General features: G+C 39.8%; 1 pseudogene; it reads left to right on the top strand.

Annotated features, from left to right (window-relative positions):
- The first annotated feature begins 9,257 nt into the window (after positions 1–9,257).
- On the top strand, positions 9,258–11,614 carry LOC102869361 (annotated as a pseudogene).
- The last annotated feature ends 285 nt before the right edge of the window (positions 11,615–11,899 follow it).

The following is an 11,899-nucleotide window of genomic DNA, read 5'->3' as shown; positions in this document are numbered from 1 at the left end:
TCACTGACAATATTGTACTTCAAGACGGATCTAGTAATGACTTTTTTAACTATGAAAGCAACTCCATTCTTCCTCACTTTTTCATCTCCAGAGTAACATATCATATGGTCATCCTACTCAAAATGCCCCATGCCGGTCCATCTCATCTTACCAATGCCTAGTATGTCAATATTTATGCGTTCCATTTCTTCCTTAACAATATCTAATTTTCCTATATTCATGGTTATCACATTCCATGTCCCAATATCCCAATTACCCCAGACACTGAGTCAATCTATCTCATCTGGGGTCTTTCTCTCCTGCACTATGCCTCCACCCTTCAAAAAATGGTGTCCTTCTTCAGAGACCTGTCCCTCCTGGCAACATGCCCAAAGTATGTGAGATGGAACCTCAAAATCCTTGCTTCCAAAAAGAGGCTTGGTTTTACTCTCTCCAGAACAAACCTGTCTGTTCTGCTGGTGGTCCATGGTATGGTCAATATTCTTCTCCAGCATTACAATTCAAAAGCACCTGCTCTTTTTATACATAGACGACTCATAGTGACCCTATGAACGAAAGACCTGAACTTGTATAACTTTCATCATTTCTACATGTTCATATAGTTTCCGGAGGCAAGCCATTTTGGAAGTAGATGTCATTCCTGCCTTCAAGCTTGTTTTAATCGGGAATCTCCACCAAACACTGTTCACCAAGGGTAACCATATCGCACTTTGCACATCAGTGTCATAACTTAATTATGTAATATTTTTTCAACCTTGTATATTAACATTGTGGCTGCATGCATCTATGGTCTCAAGTATATGAGAGATGATGAGGATGGCGCAGGATAGGACAGAGTTCAGATGATCTGTTGTTCACAGGGTCACTATGAGTCATACTTGATGGCACCTTATAATAAGTTAGGGATCTATAATAGACATCAGTTTAGGAGCAAAACAACAATTGATTAATACATTGCTTTATTTTATTTACCAAGAGGGTGTTGGAAGAAACATACTAAACTTCATATTACAGATGTATTAATGAAAATGTATAGTTAATGACCTTAAGAAATTAAGTATGTTTTCATTTCACAAGATAGTATTTAAACACAACATTGAATAAATCCTTCCAACATATCAAATGAAACAATTAATTACTTTGTTGTTCACTCGATGACAAAGACCTTTACTTAATCTCTGGGAAAACTGTAAACAGAGCAAGCTTCAAATACTGAAAATACAACATGATATTTAAAAAAAATAAGCTTTGATTCATCCTCATATCAATTTTTTTCCAATGTCTTAACTTCTGCAACTCTATGGAATGTTAATAAATGAATAAATAAGAAGAAATAAAATTGTCAGTCTTGATTAGTTTTAATGAACTTTTCCTTAGAATAAACAGAATAAAGTCAATGATCTTTGAGATCCCTCTTAACTCTAACTTTCTCTACCATTTTCATCTAAATTAAGTTTTTGATATATTGGCTATTCTTACAGCAAAATATCCTCTCCATGTAATTCCTTCCAAATTTCTTGACATAGGCCAGTGAACACATCTAGGGCTTCATCTGTTGAAAAATGTCAATTCGTATTTCATCAATTCTTGAGGTTTTGTATTTTATCAATATTTTCAGTGCACCTTAAACTTTTTCCTTCTTTACCACTGATTCTTGATCACACCCTACTTACTTCTTAAAATGTTTTAGTGTCAATTAACTCTTTTTGGTGAAGTGACTATACATTTTTTCCATCTCCTTTTATTCTTCCTGCATCACTAAAGATTTTTCCCCTGAAGCCATTATGTATTACAACTCAAGGTTTGGATTTGTTATTCAGTTCTTTCAGCTTTAGAAATGCCAAAGGAATCTTTTCCTTTAGGCTTTCTAAATCCAGCTCTTTGAATATTTAACTATAGTATTTTGCTTTGTCTTCTTGAGCTGCCTTTTGAAATCTTCTGCTTATCTTTTTTACTTCAGCATTTCTTCCCTTTTTAAAAAATAATATTTATTTTATACTGGGTTACTTACAAAGTTCACTACTGTTTCCATCAAAACCTTTTTTTTTCAATGGAATGTCTGGAAACAAACATTTGGCAATACCATCTCAGACAAGGGTGTCATACCAAAAGTTTACAAAATATTTCTGGGCTTCCAGATGAAAAAGACTGATAATTCAATTACACAATGGGCAAAAGACATGGAAAGATATTTCACAGAGGAAGACATTCGGATGGCCAACAAACATATGAAAAAATGTTCAAAATCACTATCAGTAAGACAGATGCAAATCAAAACCACAGTGTGATGCTATTTTATCCCAGAAGCCATGGCAAAATTTAGCAAGGTAGCAAGGAATACTTGTTTGAGAGGATGTGGTGAGAGAAAAACTCTTATACATTGTTGGTAGGATTGTAAAATTGTGCAAACACTCTGAAAGGCAGTTTGATATTTCCTCAAAAAAGCTAAACATAGAAATTCCATATGACCCAGCTATTCCACTGCTTGAAATATACCCTGAGAAAATAAGAACTGAGACAAAAATAGAAACTTACATACCAATGTTCATAGCAGCATTATTCACCATCACAAGAACATGTAAACAGCCAAATGTCCAACCACAGTGGAATGGATTGAGAAATTATGGTACATTCACACAATGGAAAACTATGCAGCTCACAAGAGCAATGATTTTGTAAATTACTACCTATCTTGTGAGGGACTGGGGAACATTATGCTAAGTGAACTAACTCAGTCCTAGAAAGACAAATAATCCATTAGACCATTATCGTAGAACGTATATGAGGATCCAAGGCAGAAGGGTACCAGAAAGATGAAGATAGCAGGGGTTAATCATAGGGTAACACAATTTGATGGGTGTAGGGAAGAAGGGGTAAAGGAAAGGGGGGGAAAAGGGGTGTGAAAAACAATGTATCTTCTCTTTGTTTTGATCTTTCTACATTCTAATGCAATATTTAGAGACTCTTCTGATACCCATTTGGCCTTTCTCTCCTGTCTTTGGAATTACATTTTTTTTATCTTTAAAGTTTGATGCTTAAGAAGTTGTTGTTAAGTGCTATTGAGTCCACGACAACTCATAGTGATCCTATGAACATTGGATTTGAACCCCATTCTATCCTGTGCCATACTCTTATTGAATAGTCCATGCATGGCTGACGCAATGAACAAAACTGTTTTGAAGGGAGTGTAACTATAAAGACCCTTTGCCTCACATACTTTGGGCATGGTGTCAGGAGAGACCAGCCATTGGAAAAAGACATCTTTCTGGAAAATGTAAGAGAAAGAGAGGAAAAATCCCCAGCAAGATGGATTGACACAGTGGCTGGAACAATAGGCTTGAGGATATCAGAGATTGTTCTAGTGATATAGTTTTTTGTTGTTGTGTACTGTAGAGTCAGAAATTAACCATAGCTGACACTCTGGCAGGTCTTTAGAGGCAGGAAATTGCGCAGGAGGAGATTGTGGATCCTTCTCTTGAAGAACAGCTCCTGGCCTCAAACTGTGTGCCTTTGAGCCTGCAGTCCAGCTTCTTGCCACTAGGTCACTAGAGCTCCCTAAAATAGTTTAGGACATGGCTTGTATCATTGTTCATAGAGTCACTGTGATGACCGATATCAACAAAAAAGTATATATGTTTAAAAAAAATCAGCATTGCTTGTGATTTAAGGATAAACATAAATATATTTTCTCTACTACATGGTAACACTGGGCCGATTGGCAGCATCATGATAGATGATGAAGAGATTGAGATAGTTGACAGTATCAGTTTGCTTGGCTCTACTATCAATACTCTTGGTACCAGCAGCCAGGAAATTAAAGGATAAATTGCATTGGGAAAGTCTGCAGTCAGAAACCTCTCCAAAGTACTGAAGAGAAATTATATCAGTCTGGAGACTAAGGTGCACCTGATACAGTCCATGGTCTTTGCAATTACTTGTTATGCATCAGAGCACTAGACAACAACTAGGAATGATAGAAGGAGAATTGATGCCTTTGAGCTTTGGTGCTAGAGAAGAGTACTGAATATACTATGATTGTTAAGAGAACAAATATGTTCATCCCTGAGAGGGTGAAGCCAGGCTGCTCCTTGGAGGCAAGGATTCTGAAGCTTTGTCTGACATAATTTGGACATGTTACAAGGCGGGATCAGTCCTTGGAGCAGGACGTCATGCTTGGGAGGGTGGAGGGACAGCACAGGAGAGGAAGAAGGGAAGGTAAACCCTGGGTAGGTGTGTCAGAGACAGTAAGATTGGCACAGGATAGAGCACGGTTGCTATGAGTCGCAGGCGACTCGAAGGCACATAACAACAACAACAACAGCACTCTAAATGTCCCTTCATATTTAGACAAACAACTGTTTGTCCTTAAATCAGAATCAACTCATAGTTGTCCTTCCAACAGGTTTTCAGAGGCTGTACATTGAACAGGAGGAAATTGCTCATCTTTATTCTTTGAAACTGATTGTGGACTCAATCTCTTTAGGTTAACAGTATAACCCCTATATACTATGCCACCAGGTTTCATTCATACTAAAGGGACACTAATGCTTGTATAGTTAATTTGTTTTGAACAATGGCACTTACCAAATATTTCCAGACTTGGTCGAAGATACTCTTTTGAGTAGAGGAATATGAAACAATCCATAGTCTGACCCTGTCAGACTAGGAAGAACTGCCTTATAGAAGTCCCAAGTCTGTAAAACTTCATGGAGGAAGTCTGTTTTATCTTTCTTTGGTAAAGTAGCTAATAATTTGGAACCACTGACCTCTTCAGCCCAGTAGCCACTCTGCCACCAGAGCTCCAATGAAGTATTGGTGATTAAAATATTCCATTTCTTTCATAATTACTTTGTTTATTAGTTCTGTTCCTTCTCTTTCTGTGTTTTTTTTATTTTCTCTCCCAACATTAATTCTGAATCTATCCAAGATATTTAATTAAAAATGTAGCCACACAGGGTTATTTGACCTCCATTCTTGAGAATCCATTGATTATAATAAAGATTAAATAAAAGATTTTTAAATAGTTGTCTGATTGTTATAAAACATTTCATAACTTTCCAAAGCTCTCAGTTTTAAAGGGGTTTTTGAGCTTTTCATAACATCCTTTATCTGAAAACAAAACATTAACACTGAGATTTCTGTAGCAGAAGGAAAGGAAATTGATATGTCATATTCCCTTTATCTCAAATCTTGAAGGTTATTTCCATCATTACATTTGCCTTAGAGACATTTGTAGTGAAATACTTCTAAGTTGACAAACACCTTAAGCTTTCCCTAGCTATGGTGAGACTCTGGTATAACTTGTGGCCATAGATTCTACTATGGATTTATGCAAAAGGTGAAGAGAAATGATTGTGTGTTACAGAGGAGTGTATTAACAATTTTACTTTGAAAAATAAAGTGTTTTTATGAAATTAAAATTATTGTTTAACATTTTCAGGTTTTGTTTGTCTATTAGAAAAAAGAAATTTAATACAGGCAAAGGACATTTCAAGAGCATTTTCAAGTTTTACTGTAGATGGAAGCATTGGAGTTCTTAAAAATAATGAAGATTAATAATGCCAAAGAAAGAAGATATTTCAAGTCCAAAATCAATGACATTGCCCCAATAAGAGAGCATCAGTGTTTCTATGCCTCACAGAGCAACCATAAAATACTTTAATGTTAACTCTCTATTGTTGACCAATTTAAATGTGACTCATAAAATAGGCTCCATACTACTTCTAGTTTAAACAGAAATTCTGATTCCTGAAATGTTAGGCAAAGCATATTCTGTATCTACAATTGATCAAATTTCATTTCCCATGCAGTTAAGAGGAACTTAAAGAATATAAACTTATATAACTTTTCTGCTTTCAGATTCAAAAGGCAATGCAGAAGTAGATGTATCTGTGGTTTTACTTCTTGTTCCAGCACTTTGAGTGTAACTCATGGGGAAAGTGACCTCACTAGCATATTTGAGAAGCCAACGTTACATTATGTTCTTGATATTCAATATATTTACTGATATTAATTGGCAAAGATATAAGGACCTGGAGATTCAATGTAGTTTTGAATCTATGTTTGCATAAATCACAAAGCTTTCACATATTGAATTTCTTCCAGGGCAAAGAGTAAAAATTAGCAGAGAGTGAGGTGGAGAAGAAGAAACAGTACTGTGGGACACTATTTTTCCCAGAGGACTTTGGAAACACATTTGTTTGAAAGAGTTCTGGAAACCACAGCCACATGAGTTTCTTCTTAAAAATGTCAAAAGTAGTGATCTAGAAACTGTTTCAAAATATGGTTCCAGCCCCCTCCTTCTCCTAATGTCATAGTACCTTTCTTTGATATATTATCCTGGTTTGGAGAAGGAGCACACTGGATTATATCAGCAATAAAGAGCAATCCTTGTCATAACTAATAGGTTCTATTCAGGGAGGATGGGTTTATTCATATCTGAGCCTGTCTATCCAGAAACTGATTCTGTGGTTGAAGTGGTAAGGCATGCAGTACATAAAAGTGGTCAGCAGTCTATATATTATGCCATTATGTAATGCTCAAGCATTCTATTCACTAGTGAATCTTTTTCTCAATATTGAGTTTTCAATGTTATATTAATAAAGAAAGCATGTTTGATGGATTTTGCTGGTTAACAATTCAAGATTGCCCCCCCCCAATTATTCGTGCTTCCAACGCTTAGCTCAGTTACAAATTAATTACTCTCAACAGTGACAATTATATGTGAAAATATTTGCTGATGTAAAGTCATCATAGAAAATGGGTTCATTTTTATTGAAGTAAAAAAAATCCTCCTAGTTTGCTCATAAATGAGAATTTGGTGAGATATTTCTCTCAACTGCATTGCTGTTGACTTAGAACTGACTCATAACTGACCCCTCTTACAGGTTTTCAGATGCTATCTAGCTCTGGTGGTCTAGTGGTAAGAAGCTGTGTTGCAATCCTGAGGCCATGCACTTCAAATCCACCAGCTGCCCTGGTAGATAAAGATGGATAGTCTCTTCCCATTTGATGAACCATCTCTGAAATCCTATTGGACAGTCAGCCATGGGCCAGTTCTGACTAAACGATACACAACAACAACAACAGCAACAAGTCCTGTAGGAGGAGATTGCCCATCATTTACCTGTGCTGAAGCTGGTGGATCCAAATTACCTGCCTTTGGGTTGGCAACACAAATCTTAACCCTTAGGATACCTTTGAAGAGGTATACATTTTTAAAACGATTTTAAAGCAACATCAACTTGGAATAAGTTTGTTAAGTATCCACTTCACAACCGTAGACTATGCAAAAGAATACAAATGATATATATTGACTGACAAGGAGTGTTTTAGCATGTGATAGAATTTTGTTATAGAATTTCATGACAAATAGTTGTACAATGACCATGTACACAAATAGCAAAAAGATAGACAATATAATGTTAATCATCTCATAAGATATAGACTGAAGCTCATGCTAAAAATAATTTTAATGAAATGTGGAAAAAATGAGATTGAAGTATCTATGAAAAGAAACTGGGATGGCTGGCATCTCAGTGGTGGCTCAACTTGGTGGTAGTTAGGCAAGGAAAGGTTCTGAGGTCCTTTTTGTGTGTCACTGTTCTTTTTTGCTCTTCAGAAGTCGATGGATGGCCCGGAGCCTTAGACTAAGGGTAAGTAAAAGTGGAGCCTGTGGAGCATGCTCCAGGTTGTTGTTGTTTCATGCCATCGAGTCGCTTGCAACTCATAGCAACCCTATGTACAACAGCCCTAAACTCTGCTCTGCCCTATGCCAATTTCACTGTCTCTGACATACCAATCCCAATTACCCCAGTCACTGAATCAATCTACCTCCTAGAGGGCCTTCCCCTCCTGTGCTGTCCCTCCACCCTACCAAGCATGATGTCCTTCTCCAAGGACCGGTCTCTCCTTAAAACATGTCCGAAGTATGTTAGATGGAGCCTCAGAATCCTTGCCTCCAAGAAGCCACCCAGTTTAACCCTTTCCAGGATGAATCTGTTTGTTTTCCTAGCAGTCCATGGTACCCTCAACACTCTTCTCCATCACCAGAGCTCAGAGGCATCAATTCTCCTTCTATCCTCCTTGGTAGTTGTCCAACTCTCTGATGCATAACAAGTGATTGCAAAGACTCCTGTATCAGGAGCACCTTAGTCTCCAGAGAGACACCACTGCTCCTCAGTACTTTAGAGAGGTCCAAGACTTTCCCATAGCAATATGTCTTTTCATTTCCTGGCTGCTGGTGCCAAGAGTGTTGGTGGTAGAGCCAAGCAGACTAAAGCTATGAACAATCTCAATCTCTTCACCATCCATCCTGATGCTATCAATTGGTCCAGTGGTGAGAATCTTTGTCTTCTTGACATTAAGCCTCAATCCATTTTGAAGGCTGCAGTCCTTGACTTTCGCAGCAAGCGCTTAAGGTGTCCTCCTAAGTTTCAGCAAGCAGAATTGTGTCATCTGCATAAGGCAGATTATTAATAGATTTTCCACCAATCCTGATGCCGCATTTCTCCTCATTGAGCCTAGCCTCCCGGATGATCTGTTCTACATAAAGTTTGAAAAGGTATGGAGACAGGACACATCCCTGGCGTACGCCCTTCCCAGTTTTGAACCATGCAGTGTTTCCTTGCTCTGTTCTGACAACTGCTTCTTGGTCCAAGTATAGCTTTCACATTAGCACTATCAAGTGTTCTGAGATTTCCATTCTTCTCAGAGTCAGCCACAGTTTGTTATGATCCACACAATCAAACGCCTTTGCATAATCAATGAATCACAGATAGACATTCCTCTGGTGTTTTCTGCTTTCAGCCACGATCCATCTAGCATTAGCTACAATATCCCTAGTACCAAAAGCCCTTCTAAACCCAGCCTGTACTTCTGGCAGTTCTCTGCTGATGTGCTGTTCCGGTCATTTTTGGATAATCTACAGCAGAAACTTGCTTGCATGTGAAATCAATTATATTGTTCTATAGTTTCTACACTCTGTTGTGTCACCTTTCTTTGTAATGGGAACAAATAAAGATCTCTTCCAGTCAGTTGGCCAAGTGGTTGTTCTCCAGATTCCTTGACACAACTTGGTGAGCATGTCCAGGGCAGCATCTGTTAGGACTGGAGTCTCCCTCCACTCTGGAAGTCGGCTGGCTAACTGGTGGGATAGCTGGAATCTCAATGGTGGCTCATCTTGGTGGCAATAAGGCAAGGGAAAGTTCTGAGTCCTTTTCGCTGTGTTACTGTTGTTTTTTTCCCCCCCTTCAAAAATGGCCGAGAGCCTTGGACTAAGTGTAAGTAAGGGTGGAGCCTGCAAAGCCTGCTCCAGGCAGTAGCTTAAAATCCTGTAGGGCCCTGGGGACAGTCTTTAATTGTTTTTAGTGACATATTCTTCTAGGTCGTGTAGGCCAGGTCTGTCCACTTGCTGTACAGACAGATAACTTGTGGTTCCTGTGAAGTTAATACTGTGACACTAATGTGTCAAATACCAGAATGGTTACCCATGGTGGACAGTGTTTGGTGGAGCTCCCCGATTAAAACAAGCTTGGAAGCCAGAGTAGCATTCACTTCCAAATTAGCTTTCCTCTGGAAACCCTATGAACCTGGAGAAAGGAGGAAAGTTATACAAGTGTCCAGGTCTTTCATTCATAGGGTTGTTATGAGTCACCTACGTCTTTACGGCACTTAACAACCACCAAGCCACCAATTGAAACTAGAATAAGAATGAATACTTCACATTTAAATCATAACTGATTTACTAGTTATCCTTCAATTTTTATAAACATGTTTTTAAAAAGTATTTTTTCTATGAGACTGAGCTGAGAGATGAAAATTAAAACCAGTAATGGTAGTAAAGTCTAACAGGACAGCAAAAACAAACAAAACAAACAAACCAAACAAAACCCCCAACAATACATTACTGATAGAGACTTTAAATTATTCCTCATTATATTCTGGCTTGGGTATGTGGTGAGCACAGGGGTGACCTGCTGTGATGACCTGTAAGCATGTTGTGCAGGAGTGGTGGTGGCCATGACTTTCAACCACACTCAAGACTGTGAGCTCTTTTGTCGGCCACCACTATACTGGCGACTCCTGTCAGTGGTGGTTACAAAGGATGCCAAGCTTTGGGCCTCACATAAGAAGATGCTTGCAGAGTTCCTGAGAAACAGTGATGTTGAGGTTTATAACATCATTAAGAAGGAGAGTAATTGGCAGAATGTTTGACTGGAGCTGATTTCCTCAGAGAACTTTGCTAGCTGAGCTGCTTTGGAGGCCCTGGTCTCCTGCTTAACTAACAAATACTCTGAGGAGTATCCAGGCCAGAGGTGTTAGGGTAGAATGAAGGTCATTGATGAATTAACTAGAGGCTCTGCCACAGAAAAGGGCACTACAGGCCTATAACCTGGCCCTCCAGTGCTGGGGCGTCCATGTCCACCCCTACTCTGGTTCTCCTGCCAACTTTGCCAAGTATAGTCCTAGTGGGGCCCCACAAACGACTGTGGGCCTGAATCTGTCTGAGGGGGTCACCTGACCCATGGCTTCATGACCAAAAAGAAGGCAGCCTCTGCCACATCCGTCTCCTTTGAGTTCATGCCCTATAAGGTGAACTCAGACACCAGCTACATCAACTATGACCAGTTAGAAGAGAATGCCCACCTTTTCCATCCAAAGGTGACCATCGCAGGTGTCAGCTGCTACTCTCGAAACATGGACTACATTCGACTGAGAAAGATTGCCGATGATACCGTGTATACCTCATGGTGGACACAGCACACATCAGTGAGCTGGTGGCAGAGGGTGTAGTCACGTCCACTTTTGAACACTGCCATATGGTATCCATCATGATACATAAGACCCTGAGAGGCTGCCGGGCTGGCATGATCTTCTATAGGAAAGGAGTCTGCAGTGTGGTTCCCAATATGGGCAAAGAGGTTTGCTGGAGTCACTCAGCAATGCTGTTGTCTTCCCAGGCTCCCAGGAGGACCCCACAAACACACCTTTGTTGGGGTTGCTGTGGCCCTGAAGCAAACCATGACTCCAGAATTCCAAGCTTATCAGCATCAAGAGATAGCCAACTGCAGGGCCCTGTCGCAGGCCCTGATGGAGCTGGGCTACAGCATAGTAACAGGTGATCCAGGCAACTGTTGGGCTGAGAAGATGCTGGAAGCCTATTCTATTGCCTGAAAGTAGAACATCTGCCTAGCTGACAAGAGTGCACTACAGCCCAGCAGACCCAGAATGGGAACCCCTGCACTGACATCCCAAGGACTTTTGGAAAAAAGAGTTCCAACAAGTAGCCCACTTTATCCATAGAGGGATGGGGTTGATACTGAAGATTCAGGAGGATGTTGGGTCCAAGGCCACCCGGAAGGATTTCCAGGAGAAGCCAGCAGGTGATGAACACCAGCAGGCTGTCAGGGCTCTGCGGGAGGACATTGAGAGCTTTTACTTCCCGCTTCCCCTCTGCCTGGCTTGCCCAACTCCTAAAGGACCTACCCACCTCCATGCACTGCACAGCCCTGTGCTCAGCCAGAGAGGGGCTGCCTCAGCAGACAGCAGTGATCTCTTTGTGCCTTTGGAAGGAAGTTCCCTTTTCAACCTTTTTCATGTGTCTTCTTCATAAATCACAGTATGTTTCAATCCTGTTATCAGTAATTTTAGGACAGGTTATGAGGCTTCAATCTGAACTGACATACACAGCTGTGCCAAATTCCTCAGAAACATGAAATCTTGTTTAGCCATTTAGCCTTCATTCATTTGACAGGACAACAGTGTAAAGTAAAAACTATTGGAAAGACTCCAGTTTCTGTAGTCATCTTTATCGAATTCTTGACCTCTTGTGGTAATGATGTTATGTGCCATCGAGGACAAATGACTCAGAGCTGACCAGTGGGTATTCAGAAGCTGT

This window comes from Elephantulus edwardii, unplaced genomic scaffold (genome assembly GCF_000299155.1).
Source record: "Elephantulus edwardii isolate Elephantulus edwardi_28Jun2011 unplaced genomic scaffold, EleEdw1.0 scaffold00136, whole genome shotgun sequence".
NCBI classification, from domain to species: domain Eukaryota; kingdom Metazoa; phylum Chordata; class Mammalia; order Macroscelidea; family Macroscelididae; genus Elephantulus; species Elephantulus edwardii.
The sequence above is the reverse complement of the archived record's forward strand: the minus strand, read 5'-3'. Positions and strand labels throughout refer to the sequence as shown.